Consider the following 22,275-nt stretch of genomic DNA (forward strand, 5'->3'; position numbering starts at 1 on the left):
AGCCAGAGACGGAGCCAGGGACAGAGCCAGAGACAATAGGGAGGAGGATTGGTTGTTGCTGGAGGGAAAATGGGTCAGGGGGAGAACAATGGCTTTGGCACTATCAATCTGTAATGGGTCGGGAGTATGAGCAATCTTCACCTAATCCATTAATCGAAGCAGCTCCACGCTGGAGCATTGCTACACCTGCGAGTGGCCCGTCGACAGCCCCAATTAAGAGGCAGAGCCAGAGGCAGAAGCAGAAACAGAAACAGCGGCAGTGTAACGAATACTATTCAATTGCAGGCTACAGACAGAGCCTAATTAGCAGCGATGACAAATAATTTGCAGGCAAACAGAGACAGAGAGAGAGGCAGAGACAGAGAGAGGCCAGTAATTAGCCCAGAGCCACTCTGAAATCATTTCCATTTCCATTTCATACTCATTGAGTGTTGACTCCGATTAAAACAAACACGACACGACACACAGAGGCATTGCATGCCATACTATTCCCATTCCCATTCCAAGATAAACGACATTTGGCATCTGATATCAAAAGACACACAGAACTACATCCAGTAGGAATATCCTGCCTGCTGCCTTGCAGGAAAACAGGGACGTGGCCTGGTCGTGGGCCAAACTTGTCTCAAGTCAAGTCAAGTTTGTTTTTGGCATTTGAATGGATCTCTGACCCCCAGAACAGAGCCTGCACTGTCTTTGAATGCGGCTTTGATCCGTGTTTGCTGGAAAGAGACGAGGAATATGGCTCCATCCTCAGCGAAGAATCTTCTACGGAAGCCCTGATTCCACATTTGTCATAGACAAAGCCCCCCCCTCCCCCTCGCCACGAGGGTAGGGAGGGGGGTAGATAGACTTGATTACGCAGAAAGTCATAAGCATAAATAAACACACAGTTGGCATATGAATTGCCGAGCACGAAAGATAGCAGACCAGAGTCTCTCCGCATTACACAAACTTTGTGGAGACTCCTGCCTCCCACCTGCCTCCCTGCCCCCCTGCACAAGGACTGCGAGGGAAGTTGCGACTTGTAGTGCATGCTCTTGTGCGTTGCGGCAGGCCAGAGTGGAGAGGAGGCGGGTGTGGCGGGGAGAGCAGGGAGAGCAACGCAACCCCTTCAGGCATTATTAATGCGAGTGGCTGCCACTTGAACCCCTCCACGTATATGAAGAGCAGGCGGCGAAGAGCTGCAGCGATTCCATTTTTCCGCCAGCAGCTGCCCGTCCGTCCGCCCGTCCACCCCGTTGCTATCTGCAGCGGCAGCGGGCCGGCAAGTTTTGCTGGTAATCAGCATTGACAGTTTGCTCAAACTTTGTCCAGGAGTCCAGGAGTCGGTGGGAGTCGGGGAGTCGGGGAGCCGGGGAGCCGGGGAGCCCGAGAGGCAAGGACTTGGCCAAGTCATCTCGGGGGAGCCGGCTGATCTGCTGCGGCTTTAATTCGAGCAGCAATCGGCAGCCTTTTAATCAGCATTAAGTGCAGGGCCTTCGTGGCAACACAAGTTAAAGGATAAGGGATAAAGTGCGAGGGATAAAGAGAGCTACAGTGAAATGGATTTTTATTGTTTCCGCGCGACGACAAACAAATTGGAAAAGTAAATAAAACAAAGGCAGGCAACGGGCGGCACGAAGGATGGCAGCAAGGATGCTGGCTCTGGCGCTGGAAGGTTTTGTCGCCTGGCACAAAGGACATAATGAATACGCTTAACTTTTAAGTCACGCTGTGCGAGAGATAACTTGCGCGGAATAATGGCGCGAATAACGATGCTGACAAACAACGGGGACAGGCATGGGGCGGTGGGGTGGTGGGGCGAAGGGGCGAAGGGGAACGAGGGCCAGGACACCACAACGCGGATTGCTTTCCCATAAAGCGGCCACAGTTGCCACTCACCCGGCCCCTCAGCCACGCCCTGCACCTGCGTGTTGCCATTAATGTAAATGAGACTCATTGAAATGTCAATATGACTCTCGATGCCTCAATGAGGCATGCTCTCAGAGCAGACTCTGCGCAATTAAGCCCCACCACGATGGCGCTACACGCCCACCCAGCCAGCCACGCCCACGCCCACGCCAGTGCCAGTGCCAGTGGCAGTGCCACCCCCCTTCGAGCGAAGAGCCGGGCCTGACATCAATCGGCATATGGAGCGGACCTCTGGCCCTGCGGTGGGGCGGCGTTAGAGTGGCCAAAAACCCATTAAACCGTTACGCGCTGTTGCTGCAAATGAGTCATCGGCAAAAACCCTCCCTCTGCCGCCTCCCGCTCCCTCCTTCCACTGCCTAAGGGAAACCCCCGCGGAACCAGGAATCAATGTTTAAAGAGGAAATCATCGCGTTATTTCAGATGCCAACGAATTGAGCTTTGACCCCGGGCTCGGTGCCAGCGGAAAACTTACCCTTGACGGAATTTCAGGCGAGAAGGACACGGCTAGGAGGGATTTAATATTGGGAGGGGGGGCGCTTTATTTGGGGCATTTGTTTATATATTTTGTAATTGTTTATTGGATATCCCTCCCCTGCCCAGGACTCTAGGGATTGTGATCAAATCAGAGCTCCACCCATGGCTCTGATTAGTTTTCCCTTTGCCGAATATTCATTTGAGGCCAAAAAACAGTGATAGTCGTCAGCAAAGGATTCCCACAAATTGGTTTTCCATTCGTATGCGCTTACTGTCCGCACAGACACGGCGACATAAAGAGATATCGAGGGGATACGGGGGATAGAGGGGAGGCAGTGGGGGCCTAAGCTGCCTGCCACCTGACCGACAGCGCAGGGCCCTCCGCTTGTTCCTGGCACACTTTCCGATCTCGTCTTCTGTTCAGCTCCGTTTCGGTCGGAGAAATGTCAACGCTGCCAAAAATGTTCACGAATTTGTTAGCAAATGCAATCATTTTGTTACGTGGTTTTATTACAGCGGTTGCTGCCACCCCCCTGCCACCCAGCCACCCAATCCACTCCCTTGTGCCATCTGCTGTCCGCCCGCTGCAAAGCCAATAACACGAAAACGCTCGTTTATAGATGCCATCCCGTTCGGTGCTCGGTGCTCGTTGCCGTGCAGCGGGGCGTATACGTAACCGTGTGCAAATATTGTCTCAATTTGGAGCTGTACTACACTTGCTTGCCTCCGCTGAAGGGCAAATGGAGCTGGGAGAAGGTGGACGGGAGACGGGAGACGGGAGATGGAAGTTCAGTTGAGTTGCAAATACAGAGATGCAGATGTTTCAGCAGCATCCCACATTCCCCCAAGTGGATGCACTCGTATGAGTGTGTGGGGGTGGGGGTGGGGGGGTTGTGTGTGTTTGGGAAATAAACAATTTGTATGCGAATTTCGCCTTTGCCATACGAGAGGCAGAGCGCTCTGCTCAACGAATATGAAAATATTCAGCACAACTTTTCTTGGCCCTGCTCCATGCCTGATTCCTCCACCCCCCACCCCTCGATCTGCATAGGCAAACAGTGAGGAAATTGAAAGCAAAATATGATGATGTTCGATTTGCAGATTTTGTATGGCAGAGGCACTAAACTATTCTCTGCCACTCCGTTGCACCGTTGCGCCCTCCGCCTCCGCCTCCTCCTCCTCCTCCCTCGCTATGCTTTGCTTTGAGTGGGCCGTAGTCCGAGATACTTGGCCAAAACCATCTGGCCGAAATTAAAGGCTCATGCAAATGTCCTTGTGCGCTCCATTGAGCGACTGCAAAGCCGATTTCCGATGCACTGCACCGTGAACGAGCTCCGAAAGGGGGAGCAAACATTGAAGAGCTCTGATTGGGGCTCCATAAATACCGATACGCTGGCTCCTTCGGGATATCCATCATTAAAGGATCGCACAGCCCCCCAACAGCCTACGAATTTCGCATTTAATTAATGCCCCACCATAGGCAGCCATCTTTTGTGGAGCCCTCCACACCTGCCCGTGTGTGAGGCAGGCCTCCACTTCAGACAGAGCCCCGAGGAGCAGGCGAAGGACCTGACTGGTTGAGGAGCCTGGTCGCGAGCTGTCAAACCGCCGCGGGCAAAATGGCCACCGCCACCGCCTCTGCCACTGCCACTGCCACTGCGGCTGTCTGCATTTGTATTAATGACAGGCGTGCAAGGACGATGTGACGGGCTCAGCATAGACCTCTCTTTGCGGTGGAGAGGGGAAGCTGCCTCGGGCGCCTTCAAGTGCAGGGCCATGTGTGCATAACGAGGTCCTTCTGCATCCCTCAGTCGCTGCATCCTTGCAAATCGGAGTGGAGAGTGGAAGAAGGTGGAAGTGCTCGCATGATTCCAGCTAATAAACACCACATTTATTATGCCCCGGCCAGGGTTCCGTCCAGTGGCGACTTTTGCTGACCAATTAGCCACGTCTGTTGGCCAGCAGACCAGAACAGACACGAAAACTGTCAAGTGGAGCACGGAAAAATGTTAATCAGGGCAGCCGCCAGGTCGGATTGGTGGATTCGGGCATACGATGGCAGGGCCCAGCAATTAGCAGGGAAAGTGAATGCCATTGGGAAACAGTGTGGCAGCAGTGGCATGACCAGGCACAGACCTGGTTGCAGTTGCAGTTGCAGTTCCGGCAAGTCAAAAGTCGGAAAGTTGGAGCCGTCATCGCAAGAAATTTGCATTCTTCTCTTTGACTTTCGTTTTGGCTTTTCATCGTCATCATCAGCACCTTTCTTCGGGCCTGGGACCGGGCAGAATGCAAAAAGTATGCGCCCATAAACTACTTTTGGCCCCCCGTCTCCGCCCATCGCCCCAGCCGACTGAAACTGGCCAGCAGCAACTGTGTCAAGCAGTCAAACCAGTTGCCACTGCCGCCTGCTGCTCCTGCTGGACTGGACTCCAAATGCTGATTGCTCTCCCAGCAGCTGCGGCACCAGCGGCAATTGATTGAAAGAGCCAGCTCTTATTGGCCTGGCTCTTAGGTTTACCGTTTACCGTTTCGTGGTTGGCGGTTGGCGACTGGCGGCTGTTCGCTTTATTCTCTGGCAATTTATGCCTTGAACCCGGGGTTCGCTCCAGCAATCCATATACTCGAACTGTTCTTCTGAAGGCCACTCACAGAGTGGAGCCCTCCACGCCCAAAACTGAACGCAGTAGCCGTACATTTGCCCCTACATACCCCTCCCGGCTTGTGCAATCGAGAGCCCCAGGCTGGCCGGGAAAACTCGTTTGCAGCCTGTCTATTAATTTGGCATTACCAAAATGTATTCGTACGTTGCATTGACAAGTTTTAATCAACTTTCGGCTGGAACGGGAGTGGGCAGGGCCTCGAATGAAGCCACAGATGGAATGAAAATAAAATTAAATACTTGCTGCCTGACGTTTTGATTAGAAGTTTTCGTTTGAAATGAGTTTCGGAGTTGAGTGCTGCATGAAATGGTCGAATAAATTGTTTATTCAGTGTTCAACTTGTTGCCTGCCAGAGGGGGCTCCTGGGGGGCTTCCCTCACGTACGGAGCGGAAGGCTTTTCGCACGTACAAACAGCCAACGGGGCGGATGATGCCCGGAGGAGAGCCGCACAAACTTTCAAATGTTTGACGGTGTTCACAGCACTTTGAGGGATTGGCCCTTCTGGAGGAGCCACTCGCAAGAACATAAAACATAAAACATAAAACACACCCCCTCCCCCCCCCCCCTAATCCCACCAGTAAACGGCGGCAGCCCATTTGATAGAAAAGCCATTCACAAAACAAACACAAAATAAACCCAGGCTCAATTTCAGTTTCATTTGGCGAATGGCAAACATTTTCATTGTCCTGTCGGCCACAAACCTCCGGTCAGAGGGGGCCAGAGGGGCAAAAGCAAGGGCTTTTGGCCACAAAAGCAAATTAAAACGTTTCGTCGGCCAAAACCAAAGCTGGTTAATGTTTTTCAACTGTTTTTCCCAAAAATGCCAGGCCCCCCGCTGTCCCTATCCCCTCCCCCTGCCCCTCCGCTGTGCCCTGCTCGTGTCACTGCCATGCAACAATTAATCAAATTTAATTGATCAAATTTTTTGGCCAAAAGTACAGCCAGATTAGGACAAACAATGAGCCTCGAATCTGTTGTCGTTGCGGGAAGGACCACAACAGAACAGGACAGAACAGGACATGGACCGCCTCGGGGAATGAATATAAATGGAATGTTGGACATTCCAATGTCCGAATGGGAGCCCCAATTAAAGTCCATAAACATTTTGAATCCATAAAACCCTCATGCAAATATTTTCCATCTTTAATCGAACACGAAAAAAAGCAAATAATGTAAATATTTGTTGTGTTTTTTTTTGCAGTGGCATTGTAAAAACGAAACAATTGTTTCATTGAATATTGAATATTTAATGGATAGGAATCAATAAGCCGCTTGATCAGATCTTCAATGGAATTGAGTAATAAATGCCAATAGAGGAATATATTATATGTTGGGGAGGGTACTGGCAACCCACTGGGATCCCATTGGATCCCTGCCCAGCTGCTGCACTCAGTCCTCCGCGGATTCATTCATTCATTGAGTCAAAGGAATGCCAACTGAGGCGCTAACTGATCGGCCAAACAAAACTCTTCCTCGAGTGTTTTGGAGCTGGAAAAACCCGCTGGAGCTGAAGCTGTAGCTGGAGCTGGAGCTGGTCTCCGTCTCCGTCGATAGGCAGCAGCGCTAACTGTTGTTCGAATTTGTCTGTGGTCAGTGACCCAGCCAGAGAGCCGCGATGCCAGCGGGGCGGGGCCTAACCGGCAAAACAAACATGTTTCAAGGCACAAAAAGAAGCATTAAGCAAACCCCAGAGATCTCTGCTACACTTTGAAGCCCCCCACCACTGAAGAGAGGGGGAAGAAAGACATTAACTTTGGCCACCACATGAATACCGACCAACGCTCGTTAGCAGTCAGCGAGGGGTAAGGGGGAAGCGGGGGCCCCTTGCGTGTTGTATGCCATAAAGTGTGAGGGGCACGGGGCGGGACACGGGGGGGCACGGGGAACACACAGGTCCAAGAAGCTGTCGGTGGACTATAATTTGAGAGTCTTTGAGGCCGTGGATCGCAATTAAGTTCGGGGAAAGACGATCAACGCGTTGCGTCCCCCCACCCCCCTCCCCGCTCACGACTCCATTAGAACACGCCATTAGAACTACGTATCCCCGAATTACGGTCCGTAGAAAATTAATTCAAATATCTGAGAATGTCTGGAAATTATTCAGAGACCTACTCGGACGATACGCGGCCGTGTGAAATGGCCCGTCTCCCCCCGTCTCCCAGTTCCCTCTCTCTCTCTCTGGAGATGCCTTCAAATACACGCAGAGGGGGAGAAATTTCCCATTAAAACACGCATCATCAACCGCCCAGTCAAAGGTAATCCTCGGAAGCATTGGGAATATTTTCCATTTTAGCCGCCGCATAATGAGATTTTCATTGACTCTGGAGGCCAAAGCTGGCACAGCTTCGGCGAGTCCAGGACGAGGCACGACTATCGTAGTCATTTCTGGCCAATTCAAGGGAAGGCTTGTGTTTGTGGTTACCCCTAAGGCACATCTCCTAGAACCTATCGTTCTCAAAGGGTCATAAATTGAATCACTCTTCAAAAACACTGGGCACACCCCTCACAATCGCTGGCAGATTCAAAAGCGGAGCTGGGCATAATCAAGCACTCGACAAATTTCCATTTGAGGCCTCAAAAGCTGGGCGTGTGCGATCAGAGCCTCTCCCCAGGCACTCGTACTCGTAGCCGTGGGTCTTGTAGTGCGAATTCTGGAATCCACAACCCACATGCATCGTACTGGGTCTCCTGTATCCAGCGCTAATTAAGAGAGGCAGGGCAGGCAGGCCGGGGGAAAACTTTTACTAAAACTAAAAGCGAAAAGACGAAGACGAAGACAAGAACAAAATTAAATTAAACGCTAGTGTGGGAAAATGTCTTGGAGCGTAAACTGTAAGAACATTTTCCTGCTCCCGCTCTCCCGCTCTGCGAAAGAGTGGTTTCGCCTTTGTAGAGGCGGAGGGGAGCTGTGGGCAGCAGAGCGTGCAGCCCCATCTCGACATGTGTCAAGGTTACTCCTCAAACAATTAATAGGAAGCGATGCCAGCGCCCGGAAAGCCCTCCGCCTGAGCAGGCGATTCCAGGAGGGAAAATCTCAATAAAACCTGCCTCGAATCGGGGCGGGGGTAAGTGAAAAACGATGCCAGAGCAGAGCCAGCTGGAATTTTTATGGCCTTAAGCCCCTTCGAGCACACACACACACACTCGCACAGGGGAGAGACGGAGATTGGGATTGGGATTGGGATAGGCCATATAGGACAGGTTGAAGTGTAAATCATGTTAAGCCGGAGTGTTCCACATTTGCGGAGGCTCACCAATTATCAGCAGGGAGCCATCGTGCGGAGGAGGCTCGATTACACCCACAGGTTGAAAGGGGGCCCCAGAAGGAAGAGGCAGGAGGGCTCCGCTCCCTGGAGGAAGAAAATTGAATTTGTTTCCCATCAATATTTATCCTATTGGGAGCCAGTGGCCGGTGGAAACTTAATTTCCCCCCCGAAATGCGTAAGCGTTTTCCCCCCAGTTTTCTGGCCTGCATATTTTTGTATTTCTGTATTTCTGTGTGTTGTATTTACAGACTCTTCAGGCGGAATAGGCCAATTGGAAGACTCTTCTGCCATGGCTTTCCGCACACACACACACACAGGTGCACCACGTGTGTGTGGGGCTCTTTTTCTCTGCCGCAAAAGTTATTTACATTTCGATATACTCGTACGTTTACATAATATATGATTGCTGCAGCGGCGACTGGTAGTTGTGGCAGTGATTAAATATTTCATTTATGCCCCGCCGCTCCCTGGCCGGGACTCATCCTATTATATGGAATTAAGCAGTCCTTCATGGACTTTGCATGGCTTAAAATATCAATAAAAATACATGTAAGAACATATTTATGCTTGAAAACACTTGGAGTGGCCTTCCTGCCCCCGAAATGGCAATTAAATTTGAATTTAAATTAAATTAAGTAAAGAAAACCATAAAACACAAAGTTTATTAGCAGGATATACACTTTGACCCTTCCACTTGGTGGCTTCCTCCCCCCTGCCCCTGCCCCGGATCCAGCTGCCACGTGACTGCCAGTTGATCCTTCAGTTTAAGACGAACGTCACGTAGCAGGCGGCAGGACCAGCGAAATACTTTTCAAAATATCTATCCTTTTGAGCCATAAAACGAAAACAACACCAGACCCATTCCGCTCGACGTCTGGAACGTGACATAAATTACATTTTCCGCCATTAATCGCAAATATTATCAGCGGCTCCAAAATGGGAAACTTAAGTTGGAGCTGGCGGTGGAGCTGGCAGTGGAGCTGGCAGTGGAGCTGGCAGTGGAGCTGGCAGTGGAGCTGCATCTGAGCGGAAACTGTAAAACTTATCAAGTAACAACAGAACTTTCCGCTGGCAAAAAGTATTTCAATCTGTAATGCGCCAACGAGATGAGCCCCAAAGTTGCTGCAATGGGCTCCAAGTTGGAGCCAAGTTGGAGCCAAGTTGGAGCCAAGTTTGATTGGCGATTGTTGTCGAGTCGATTGGACAGATGATTGCCTCTGCCGCGTAATTTTTTTCAGTGGAGTTTTATATTGTTAAGCAGCGTTGAAGCCATCGTTCCACGATTCCTAATCGATTAGCATATGCATTTTTCACAGACTGTCAGAGCGCCCATAACTAGGCAACAGTTTGCTAGCCCTGCCGACAGCTGAGAGGGGGCACGGCTCGGGCCGGAGAACAATTGCAACACTATCTAAACAGACAGCCCTCTCAGCGCCCCCAGCGAGACGTGAAAGAGACACCCGAAACCCTCCCGAAACCCCCCCGAAACCCTCCCGAAACCCCCTTGACCCACTTGGGCTGACCAGAAGAAAAAAAGGCAAAATGGGGAAAGCATCTCTCCCACACTCTCCTTCGCCCCGGCCTGGGTTTATGGCTCTGTTCTATTTCATCAGCGTCAGCATCGGCTTAGAGCTCAAGCCATTCGCATCCTCCCCGTATCCCCCCTTCTCCCTCTCCTTGTGTGCATTCCTAACGCTATCTCTGACCCGCATTTGCCTCCCCCCCACGACCACGCTCTGCAGATCGCGCCTCATAAACATTTTACTGTCCGGAGCACGTTCCGCTTTGCGCCGAAAATGCGTGTAAATTGCTTCCACTTTGCTTTTGGCCGCTGCAAATGAAACTAACAAACGCTGACCGACTGCTGAATAGTTGGGACCTCCCTCCATCCACTCATCCACTCATCCCTCCATCCCTCCAACGACGTGACGGGCCTGAAACGCTGAAAAAATAATGGAAAATTTCCAACAATTTTGTAATAGAGAAACTTTCTGGGCCTCTGACCAGCCGCAGAGCAAACAATTAGTTTGTGCCCGACGGGGGGCAGGGAAAGGGGCAGGGACAGGAAAAGGCACATGGACATGGCTGGCAAATGTCAGATATTTATATATTTATATTCCCTAATCGCTTGCTCATGTCACGAGCTCATTGGCTTTGTCACACTCGACTGGAGGCTGAAGAGCGGGAGATATGCGAGGGGTTGAGGGGCATTAAATGCCAGAAATCATAGAACAGCATCGGAGACAGGAGACTCGACTGAAGGATGCTTCTCTTGGAAAAACAACAGCCAAAACCCATATGGATCTAGGCCACTCCTGAAATAGATTTGGATGTGCCTCCGAGAGACATCCAAGGACCATCCCGGGGCCATCTAGGCCTGCTTTCAGACCCATCTAGTCGCTGTTTAAATTTCAACAGTGGAAACACGATTGCTGAACTAAAATAAAGCAAACAAAGGGGATATTCCGCTAATATTAGCACCTCTAATTTAACAAAATAATAACAAATGCACAGATGGAAATATATAAACATTAAATGCGACTCAACTGTGAGAATATTTGCGTCCAGTTTAAATGCAAATCGGCAATCAGGACTTTCTCCAACCACTTCCACCCTCCCGGAGCCACCCTTGATCCGCCACGCACCGCATCCGCATCCGTCCCCTTCCTCGCAGACTATTAATAATGCTTAAAATTTAAGTCGTGGCAAATTGGTTTAGGCTGAGCCACAAATAAAGGTGGAATTCCCGTCCGAGGACCGAAAGGAAGAGGCGAATCCTGCCGCTCGAAACTGTTTGTGTCGCAGTTAATTATGACACTTAAGCTGGCAGCCGAAAAATGTCTACCTCTGGGCTCTGGCCGGGTGGCAGGGGCGCACATTATTTACCGTCAAAGAACCCACAACTAAACTGCGCTGACAGCGAATTTGCGTTTAGTTCGGATGCCAAAAACTTCCACATGGTTAACTAATTAAAAGTTATTGGGCCTCCCACTCCCACTCCCCGCACCCCCCTCCCATTCACATTGCTGGAAAATTTATTGAAATTTATTTCGTTTGTGCGACATGAAAGTCACATTAAAATTGAGCAGCCACGGACATGAGAGACGCCGCTCGGCGGCTAATGTGCCAGTGTGCCGGACTCGACAATTGCGGCTCCACCTGATGGCTCTCCTGGCTGGAGCTGGCTTTAATTAAACCAAATATTGTGCGATGCCCCAGAACCCAGAAGCCAGAACCCAGGCCCTCTTTTGGGGCTCTTTGAAAAGAACACAGGAATATAAAGGACCTTTTGGGTCGGTCATCTGCATGGAGGCCTAAAAGCAAATATTCATCTCGGGCTCGGACTCGGACTCGGGCTGGGGGCTCGGCAGCATCATGTTCCAGAATTTTTATTGGCATATTTGCCGAAAATTAAATGGAGCGTGAAGCAATCTTCCCCAGGACTCAGCTCCGGTCCCCTTTTTGGGTGACTTGCACACGCGGCGTATGCGTAATTTGTATGCCAATAAGGAAGGGGGGGGGGGGGGGCCGCAATGGGGGATGGGGAAAGACGAATTACATTAATTGCTGGGGCCTCCCTCAGGAGCATTCTCGATTGTACATTTTTAGTCAATTCTTTTGTTGATTTTTGCCAGCTCCTTGCCTGCCCGCTCGCTTTCTTTTGGTCCTTGATAATTGCTTCCATTCTCCATGCAGTTCGATTCGATTCGACTCTTCCCTGGCCCTTGGCCAGAAATTAATTAAAATGCAAATTATTTTCCAATTATGAAGAAAATCCCAATAGAAAGTGCTCTGCCATCGATTCCGCGTGAAAATTAAACCCAAATGCAAATGAAACCCACTCCCCGAGAAAACCAAACCCACACTCAAAAAAGCGGAAAAAGCACACACAAAATGGGTAGCAAATAAAACAAAGTAAATGTTTGGCCCTGAATTAATTGCGATTTTCCACTGTGTTTGCCCGTGACTATCGGGGGCTCATGGGCTTTGGCTGGTAGTCTGTGACTTCTTGGACTTCGGGAGGGGCTTTGGCGTTCCACAGATGGGAGGGAAGGGATGTCTCTTTCATTCACACACCCCTTGACCTTCGGCCCGCACTCATGTCCCATCGATAACCGCAGTCGTGCGTGGCTTCCGCCCAGAAATACAAATCAAAACCCCCTCTTACACGGTGGGTGAGGGGAATCAATCAGCGCTTTCATTGTCCAGAATTAGCATTAGTTGTCAGGACTGCAGGACTCCAAGAGCAACAGATGGAGCAGGCCGCAGAAAAACGCAAAAATGGCCAATCAATGGAGATCTGAAAGAGTGCACTCTCTCTCTCTCTCTCTCTTTCCCTATTTTTCCACCCGGCGACGGCATCTAATGCCATGTCCGAGGTAAGGGGCGAGCGAAATCAAGGGTTAATCACCCCTGCAGGGCATGCCACAGTATACTTACACGCACACAGCCATGCTTCAGCTCCCCATTCCCCATTCCCCATTCAAGTGTGTGTGTGTGAATGGGAGTCGCTACAAGACTTGGCCAAAAGTCGGATGGGAGTCCTGGGTCCTCACCAGCTCAGGCTAAGGGTGTTCCGCTCTGCCATGCCCTTCCCTTCCCTCAAAGAGGGCGCAAAGCATTTTACAAAATGGCGCACTCACATATGCAGCTGTCAATGTGTGAGTACTTGCTGTGAGGGGGCGTCGGGTGGGGTGTCGGGGGGGGTGCGGCTGGTGCTTACAACTTCAAGTTCTCGATTTGACTCGAGCTGAACTTTTGCGTGTTCCAATACCATAAATACTGCATGCCTGTCTGGGCCCGGCCTGTCCTGGCTGCTACACGTACCAAAAGGATATGCCACACACACACACACACACTCTTCCGCTGAGGATGTGGAGGCATAAACAATCCGTACCTGTATTATGGCAAAACTTTTCCTGGAATCGAATTTATTTATCTCTTGCGGCGGATTGTCTTTCTGTTCGGGAAACGTTTACTGTGCTTATCCTTCCCCTGCGACTCCGACACTCCCCTCCCCTCCACTGGCAATTCCCGTTCCCGATTCCCAATTAATGCCGGGGTTTTGTTAATTTTAATCAGGCAGAGTGACGGAGGAGTCCTGCCCGGAGAGAGCCACAGAGCGTTTGATTTGACAAATGATGGACGGATGGACAGATGGTCGGTCGAGTGGATGAATCATCCCCTTTCGCAGGACACGTTACACGCCCCCACCCACCCCCTTCGAAACACATTTTAGCACACAATCAAAATCCATACGAAATGAGCTCCGTCTCCGTTGGTTGATTATTTTTTCATTAGCGCCTCGGGGGGAACTCACGCAAGGACCCCCCCATCCCCCATCACGAGGGGAGGAATGACAAGGAAGTGTCACAGTTCATTTTTATTTATTGGAATAATTTCCGGAGTGTTTCTGTCATTCTGTCGGGCGGGCGGAATGAATCATTGGATTTACAAGCTTTGAATAAACAAATAAAATCATAAAATGAAACGAAACGAAACGGAATGGAAACCCTAAAAACACGCCAACAAAAGGAGCAGCACGGAGTTTGGCCCTAAAAACTGGAAAATTCATATATTTTAGAGGCATAAATAAGGCGGGGGCCAAATGCAGGGGAACAAATGTCAAACAGTCGTTTGAGGCCGCTCTCTGGGAGGGCCTTTGATGCAGCTCATCGAGGCGTTGAATGCCACCCCCGGTCGCCCCCGGTCGCCACCGTGCCTCCTCGGTAATAGAGTTTGATGCAACTTTTGCGGCAGGCTGGCTGGCAAAAGGGCCTTTGAAAGGGCCAAAGAGCGAGAGACGAGAGAGCAAAGCATAGAAAAGCTTACAAGCAGCACACTCCACCGCAGGACACCACTCGGCACCGCACCGCACCGCACCGCACCGCAGACAAGGCCAAGAACAACAGCCGGCATTTTGCCGAAAAAAGGACTTGCCTCGTGCTGAATTTATTGATTTTTGGCTAGCCGCCGCATCCTCATAGACGCCGCGCACTCACACAGATACACAGAGCCAGTGTGTGTGCGTGTGTGCACATCCTCCCCATACAACGATCGGGCAACAACCACCAAAAAAGGAGACTTGTGCGAGCGACTGCGTGGGGTTGTTTCGTTAGTTTTTCATGGGCTACAGGCAGCAGAAACAACAACAACAGCGGCAGCGACAATGGAAATGCAATCAACAGCAAAGGACTACTCGGCCGACAGCTGTTCTCGGCTGGCCCCAGACGGGCTTCCTTATGATATGCAAATATTTGTCCCCGCCATTTCTTGCAGTGTAAGAGGAACAACAGCCAGAGACGGACAAAGAGAGCCAGACAGGCGGCCAGGAAGCACTTTCCAGCGACACACAGAAAGGACACGGACGAGGCAATACTCTGCCCAGCTGTCCCGATCTGCCAGGCATCTCGATACAGCGCCTCCATTGAGATTCCAAGGGAAAAGGGCCTTGGATCTGGAACATCTGTATCTCCGTGTTCCGCATCGACCTGCCTCTATCTGCCGCAGGCCCCGCTTCGTGGCAGGGTAGAAACAACAATAACGGCCAACAGCAACGGGCTGCCAATGGGCTACAAGTGTTTGACTCTTCCCGGCCGGGAGGCAGCTCTAGACAAATGCGGACCCATTAGAGAGCGATGACGACAAGGGAGGAGGCTGGCTGCTAAGGGGATTGCGGCGATTGGGGAGATTGGGGAGATTGGGCATAATATGCAAAGGAAACTCGACAAATTACGAGAAAAGGCCGGAGAGGGGGGGCCAGAGCGGTGGGGGGGAGTGAGGTGTGCAACCTGCACACATGAATGAGCGAGCATACAGAGGAAAATCAGCAAAAGCCGAGCAAAAGGAAAAGGAAAATAGGAGAACCGTTGCCAAGTAGGGGGCGAAGGGAGGGGGATATTCAGTCGGTCGGGAGACGGCCACGCCCCAATGCACGTTAAACACACCTGCATGAGTCATGCCTCGAGCCCAGGGCTCCCTGCTCCCCCCCTGGCCCACCGCCTTTTGGACTTTCTGTTTATGCTGCAGGAGAGTTTATTAAGGGAAGGCAGGAGCAGCGGCGGCAGCAAGGACAACCAACAACCAACAACCACCCCAACAACCCTGCTTTGCTTTCCTTTCTTTCCCCTTCCCTTCCCCAGCAGACTGTCCCCGCTCTGAGGCCGTCTGCTAGCCTGCTATCCTGGCGTTGCGCCTCTGGCAGCGGCATTTATGGCGCAAACTTGTTTAATATAATGAACACGACGGATCGGAGCACGTGAGCGTGAGTCAGCCTAGACCGGAGTGCTGCGGAAAACCCACCCTGGGGGGAGTGGGCCCATGAAGTGCAGCGGGAAATCAACCACCAACAGACGCTGCCAGACCTGCCTGCAACCACCTTGCCGCAAACTCGAAACGAAATACAAACACAATTTCTCAGTCCTGTCAGTCCTGCTGCTGCAGATGATGCAATTATTATCGAACACAGGACTCTGTAGCTGTAGCTGTAGCTGTAGCTGTACCTGTACCCATATGAAAAGGGACTTGGCAAAGGGGCAATCTGTCCTCGAAGGACAATAAGTGCCTGAAAAGAACAGTCTTCGATTGCTATAAACAGAGACAGAACTGAACGACTCCTGGCCTTGAAGAGGGATCATTTTCAAGAGGGACTCTGTGGAGGACCTCTTTCTTATAGGAGATAAGATATAATAAAAAGTAGATGATTTTAGCAGCCAATTGGTTTGGTTATTTAACTTTCCATCAACTTAGAACAGAATGATATGGAACTGTGGAATGGAAACTCATTTCTAAAAAAGGAACAACTTCCTCTCCAAGTCCCCTCCACAGTCTCTGTGTCCTTTCGCCTTATCAGTCATGAAAGGGGGTCCAAAACGCAGATGTCATGCTGTAGGGAGATTCTCTGATTGGAATCGACCACAAAACGAGTTGTGTCATGTAAATCAGGGCCCTCTGGCTCTCTCCTCTGTCGGTGTCTCTTTCTCCGTCTCTGGCTGGGTCTCTGGCTGGGTCTGTGGCTTTGTCTGGCCATGTCTCGCCCATGTGGCGCCGCTTGTTTAAGGCTTCTTTATTGGCCCTTAATGGAGGTGAGGCATGTCCTGCCTTCAACCGCAATGAGCTCTGCATTTTCTAACGAGCTCCTGCAGTGGGCCAAAAGGCTGGCCAAAAAGGAATGCATAATTGTCCAAAGAGGACATTTGAAAAGGAAATATAATTGACACGACACTGGTTTGCGGACAAGGAGGCAGAGCAGGAGCACCAAAGAAAATTGCTAATGAATTCTCGAGGGATTGGAGTGGAGGACCGAACCGAAATCGAACCGAAATCGAACCGAAATCTCCTCCGAGGAGGAGACGTTGGTCCATTTCCCTCATTACTTTTCATTCAATTCGAGTCGCTTAATCTGGTCTGGAGACGGAGATGGGATAACCATCGAATGGAGGCCATCCAGGCGAAGGCGAGAGCCCTCTGTGCTACGCTTAAAGTCAGGACAGCGAATTGCAATCCATTTTAGCCGCTTCTCATAACTGTTGGCGCCAATAAATTTCAAATAAAGGATAACACGCACAGACAGGCACGCAAGCACGTACGCACACACACACACAGGCAGCCAGGCGTATAAGAGTCCTAGAGTTCATCTTTCTCAGCAAAAATACGGATACACACGGACACGGACACGGAGACATTCCTGCACATGTGGGGAGCGACGAGCTTCAGCGATAAATTCAATGAAAAGTTGTATCTGCAAACGAGTTAAGCTCCGAGCTAATCGCATCGAAACCCATAAACAGCCACCAGTCGTGTGGCAGTGTGGCAACTCTGGCAGCGTCCCAGAGTTGCCTGCTGCTGCAAAGCGTAAATTCAATTTTCTCAAATCGAAAATGTGGTGCGAACTTCCACTTCCGTATCGATAGGGAAGCCCACAAGGACACACACACACACACACATCCTGCCAGTGTTGGGCACGTTCAGTGATGGCTTAACAACTTCTTTATGCTTAGCCTAGCCCTCCCCTCCGCTCCCCCCCGCAACGCCATCGTCATCGCCATCACCATATCGTATCGCCATGGAAATGGCTTCTTGTTGCTTGTCGCGGGTCGCCTCTCCGCTCTCCGCTCTCCCCACTCCTCTCTTGTGGCATGTGCTGGTGCCAAGGGCTGGCAATTTCATTTAAATTTAATTCTGCTTTCTGGCACGTTGTCAGCGGCGTCAGTTTATTCAAATTCTCTGCTGTATCGCACACAAACTGGCATTTGTGCGAGTCAACAAGGAAGAACGAACAAGGAACAAGGAACAAGGACTCCTCTTGCCATAATCAAAATAGATTGCCATATGAAACTATTTGCCAGGCTTTGGATAGATAGTGCCACACTGTGAGAGAGGGGGAGTGGAGTGGAGTGGCGTGGCGTGGAGTGTCGTGTGGCATACGAAACACGCATGCTGTTCTGGGTGCCATCCCCGCCTTGGATGTGACTTCCATTTGATGGCAAACGATATTTGATAGTCCTGTAGACAAAAGGTGGAAAACCTCATTATATGATGCTCGAGCGGAGGCTCCACGCTGAAGGCAAAGAAAGATAATGACGAGGACCCGCATAATTGCCACAACCCCACGATGGGGCACGCACCAAAAGAAAAAAACAATGATACAGATATGGGTCAACTGTTGGACACTAAGATAGAGAAAGTCTTGCCACAGGGCAGGGCAGGGGCGGGGCAGGGGAGGGCAGGGCTTTGACAAATTGCTCGCAATCTATAAGTACGAGCGTGACTGACATGCAAATTGTGATAAATCAGAGGGGTCCTGGTCCTGGTCCTGGTGCGGTCCTTTCTGTGGGCCAACTCGACGGCGACGGCGGTAGAGATCGGGGAAGAGTTGACTGATTCGCTTTTGGCTTTCACTGGCTGCACTCAACGCTCCACTCTGTCTAGCGATTCGATTAAGTTATTACTGGGGCAGGCGGCAGGGGCAGGGGCGGCGGTAGGGGGTGTGGGAGTGTCGGTCAGCTTCATTAAGCCAATGAATTATACGAGCCACACCGCTCACCACTCGCCGCTCCACTCATTTTGTACTCTAATGAAGCGTAATTGAGGCAGTTTCTGCAACATAAACTTGTATGCCACCGACGATGCGTCCAAAGTGTCGCTTTAATCGAATGAAGTGCAGCGACTGCATCTGTATCTGCATCTGCTTGTTTGTCTGCTTATCAATTATGCAATCATCAGCTGGCAGCCATGAATCATCCATGAATCCCCGAATCCAGTCGGCATGGCATGGCATTCTTTTCATCCGAAAACAGAATTTTAATACATCCCCCACTCCCCTTGGGCGTCAGCACATTTGAAGTGTCTAATTAATGCAATTGAAACAAATTCCAGCATGCAAATGCAGTGCAGCACTCTCCCCCGGACCTTTGGGGGCCCGGGCATGCCTCATTAGCCAAAGTGCCATCAACTTTGGGTCGTCTAATTGAATCAACACTAATGGGTAGGACACTGGGAGAGGATTCCATATCAGCAGAGCATCTTCGGCCTCCAAACAGGGCCAAAACTAATTCTGCAAATTGATTAGGAGAGCGGCGGTGCAGTCCGGTGTCCGTCAATCAATCGATTTGCTCTGCCGCGGCCAGTCCCTGCCCGTGTTGCCCCAGAATCCATTAGGGTTTTGATTCGATTTGCCTATTCATTGGGCCGGAGAGCACTTGGCCATGCCACAATTGATACGAATGCTCGTATCGATGGTTTTTCGGGAATGTGCAAGAGCCCGACTATCTGCACATTTTAATTGAACAAATCTATGGATTATTTACTGGTCTTTTGTGCCATAATGGCACAATATGGTAAACGCAAAACACAGTGCTGCAAAATGTGGCTGCAACCAGGGCGGGGGATCCTGATGATGGGGGCTCTTCGGCCAAGCTCTTTGGTGTGATGATGGATTGGTGGGATATTATCTGTTACTGAGCCAGCAAAGCCAATAAACGGCCTTTTCTCTGGTCTTGTCCGGGCTCTAAGGGCTTTCTGCTCCACCTGCGCCATGCCTGGACTCCACCTGTTGGCATTTCTGCAGTTGAACAGATCAGAAACACAATTATAGACAAACTCCAATCAATATCCGATTTCGACGCAGCCCGAGCTCGAAGCTCTGGCCAAATTCCATCAATCATTCAATAGACGCCGCATGACACAGCCGCTCCAGCTGTGACTGGGCTGCCGCTGCCGCTGCTGCTTCCAACCAAAGCATCTTGTATCTGTGTCTGTATCTGTATCTCTATCTGAGGCTCTACTCGTGAGTCTGTGCGTGTGTGTGTGCTTGTATATGCATCAATTAAGCTTTTATTCTAACATAACAATTTTGAATGTGGCCGAAACCAGTTTCGAGTGGTGCCCCACAAGCCACGGGCCTACGCAAGTCTATCTGCTGGATACTTGGGGCCAAGAGAAGCCAAAACAAACAGCGGCTCGCACTCAGATTCCAAATGTCAACGTCATCGATGGGGGCATGCGAGCCCCGCGAATGCCGCTCCACGCATCCATGCAAATCCAGCACGTTCCGACCAGCTGTGCAAACACAGAGCCAATATATGGATGGATTGAATTCAACAAAGGACTGTTGATATTTTGATGGCTACGCCACAAATCAGACGCATTAGCCGCATGGCACGAGACACTCGGGGGGCATTCAAATGCTAATTAAACAGATTCAGAACAAGTTTGCCTGCCAAACCGGCCGGCTGACTGCGATTGACTGAGGTTAGTTCAGAGCAGGCCTCAAGGTGTCTCTAGGAACGATTCAGGGGAAGCCACAGAGGGCACCTCTTCGGGGCCCAACGCCTTGACTCCTTGACAGAGCCACAAAAATGATCGTTCCTCTCTGTCTCTCTGCCTCTCTTAGGCAAATAGCAGGAAGGTGAGCCAAAGAAACCGGCTTGGCCGACAGGTTGAGGTTGGATCCCCGTCCGGGGCCAGCAAGGATGATGCCCAGCCCCGGCCCCAGCCCCAGCCCCAGCCCAAGAGTGGCTTGGCCTGGCCAAGACAGCTGCAAAACCGCCATGAAGCGACCGCAGTGTGCCGGGGTGCTAACAAACTCATTTCGTAGCAGCCGCAGAAGCAGAGGCAGAATGGGTAAAGGTTCACTTCGGAGACTAACCGAGAAAGAAAGAGAGTGAGTGAGTCAGACTGGGAGCGGGAGCGGGAGAGACAGAGACAGGGAAGAGACCAACTGGTAGCCAGAGAAAACCAGTCTTGCAACCACTTTTCAGCTACTTGCAACCGCCAGACCTGAAATGGACTTGCCTCTTCCAACTGCAACAGCAGCAACAACAACAGCAGCAGCAGCATTCCAACTAGAAATGTGAATGTGAAAATGTATCTTCTGCCGAGACAATTATGATTACGATTATCGCTCGCAAAGCGGGCTAATGGCCCCGAAAAATATCTTAATAAATTGGCAATCCGACAAAATCGTCGACTGAATAATGTATCCAGCAGATACGTTTGCCCCGGCTCGCTGGAATATTTATGTAGCCAGACAAAGGCACAGATACAAACACACACACACTCGCACACTCTGGCACAGGCACAGCCATGGACATGGACATGGACACAAAAAGGGGAGACCAGTGTGAATGCAGAGAAAACAAAGCACTTGCAATGCTCAGATACATTTGTATCTCGTGCGAGCGTTTGATTCAGATTCACATTCCGAATTCGGTTATGTTTTGGCCCCACTCTCTCTCTCTCTCTCTCTCTCTCTCTCCCTCTCCCTCTCTCTCTGTCTCTGTGGCCTCTCTTTCTGTGTTTGCTCCCCACACTTTAATGTGACTTTTATGCGCTTCCTTCTTTTGTTGTCTCATTTCGTATTCAGTTTTATGTTTGTTTTGTGTTCCCCGACCCTATGCCCCCGCCCCTCCCTCCGCAACAGTTGCAACCCTGGCTCTAGCCGCGTTCAAACGCTCAGCGCTCAGCGTTCAATGTGTGAACTGTTCGGGCCAACCGTTTGGGCCCGGCTAATTGGCAGTGGCTGAGGGAAAGACTTTGAGACCTTTTGTGTTGCGGGCCTGGGATAAGCTTGGACTGAATCGGAACCGTTTAATGGGGAAGCCCTAGAAGAGGTCGAGTGCAGGACGCCAAATCGGGGGCACAGCAGGCGCAGATCTAAGAAATCCAAGAAAAATCCAAAAGATACCCTGAAACGACGCTCTGCGCCTTCCTTCCCGGTGAACGACACCTGTCATATGTCACACACAATGCCAATTAGAATGCAACAACATGGCGCCCACACAGGCACAAAAACACAGACACACAATCACGACACACACCGATGATACATACTGAAACATATCCTCGTGTTAACGGTTTAAAACTCACTTTTCGTTTGCCTTTTGTTGCCTCGTGTTGCAACGCGTCGGTTGTCGGCCAGTAATCCGCTTTAGAGGCCTCCTCCTGCCACAGCACATGCAACAAGGCCGCAGTCGGGCATGTTTAAATATTTACGATCTGGCATTTAACATTATATCTTTTCCGCTTAACTTATTTGTTGTATTTTTTCATTTTGTGTATTTATTACGGATACAACGATACAATACTCGATGTAGTATTTCCTTTTTTAATTCACTTTTGCACCAGGACTTCCACTTCCCCGCGCAGACTGTAAATTATTCTAGCGGGAGGCTGCCGGGAGGGTGGGGTGGTACTGGGACGGGCTGGAAAAGCCAACGCACTTTTCGTACCCAAAACGTGCACACCGCGCGCGCGAAAAAAACACTCAGCTAAGAGCCAAGAGAGGGCTGCTGGCTAACAAAACCGGTAATTTCGATGGCGGTGGATAATAGCTGGTTTTTGCCTTTGCTTCTGCCTTTGCTTTTGCCTTTGCCTTTGCTTTTGGTTTTGCGCTTCGACGATGCGCACGCGTAGCTCCAAGCGAAGGAGGAATTTGTTTAACGATAGCAAAATGCGACAC

General features: G+C 50.6%; 1 protein-coding gene across 1 annotated transcript in view; it reads right to left on the bottom strand.

Annotated features, from left to right (window-relative positions):
- Positions 1-21,807, bottom strand: part of LOC6592987 (protocadherin-like wing polarity protein stan) — a 42,339-nt gene extending 20,532 nt beyond the window's left edge. Inside the window, exon 1 of the mRNA XM_026986491.1 lies at positions 21,684-21,807. The gene's annotated coding sequence lies outside the window, so the exon portion shown is untranslated. The remainder of the gene's footprint in view (positions 1-21,683) is intronic.
- Positions 21,808-22,275: the final 468 nt, after the last annotated feature.

Source organism: Drosophila persimilis, unplaced genomic scaffold (genome assembly GCF_003286085.1).
Source record: "Drosophila persimilis strain 14011-0111.01,24,50 unplaced genomic scaffold, DperRS2 tig00000002-arrow-pilon, whole genome shotgun sequence".
Lineage (NCBI taxonomy): Eukaryota > Metazoa > Arthropoda > Insecta > Diptera > Drosophilidae > Drosophila > Drosophila persimilis.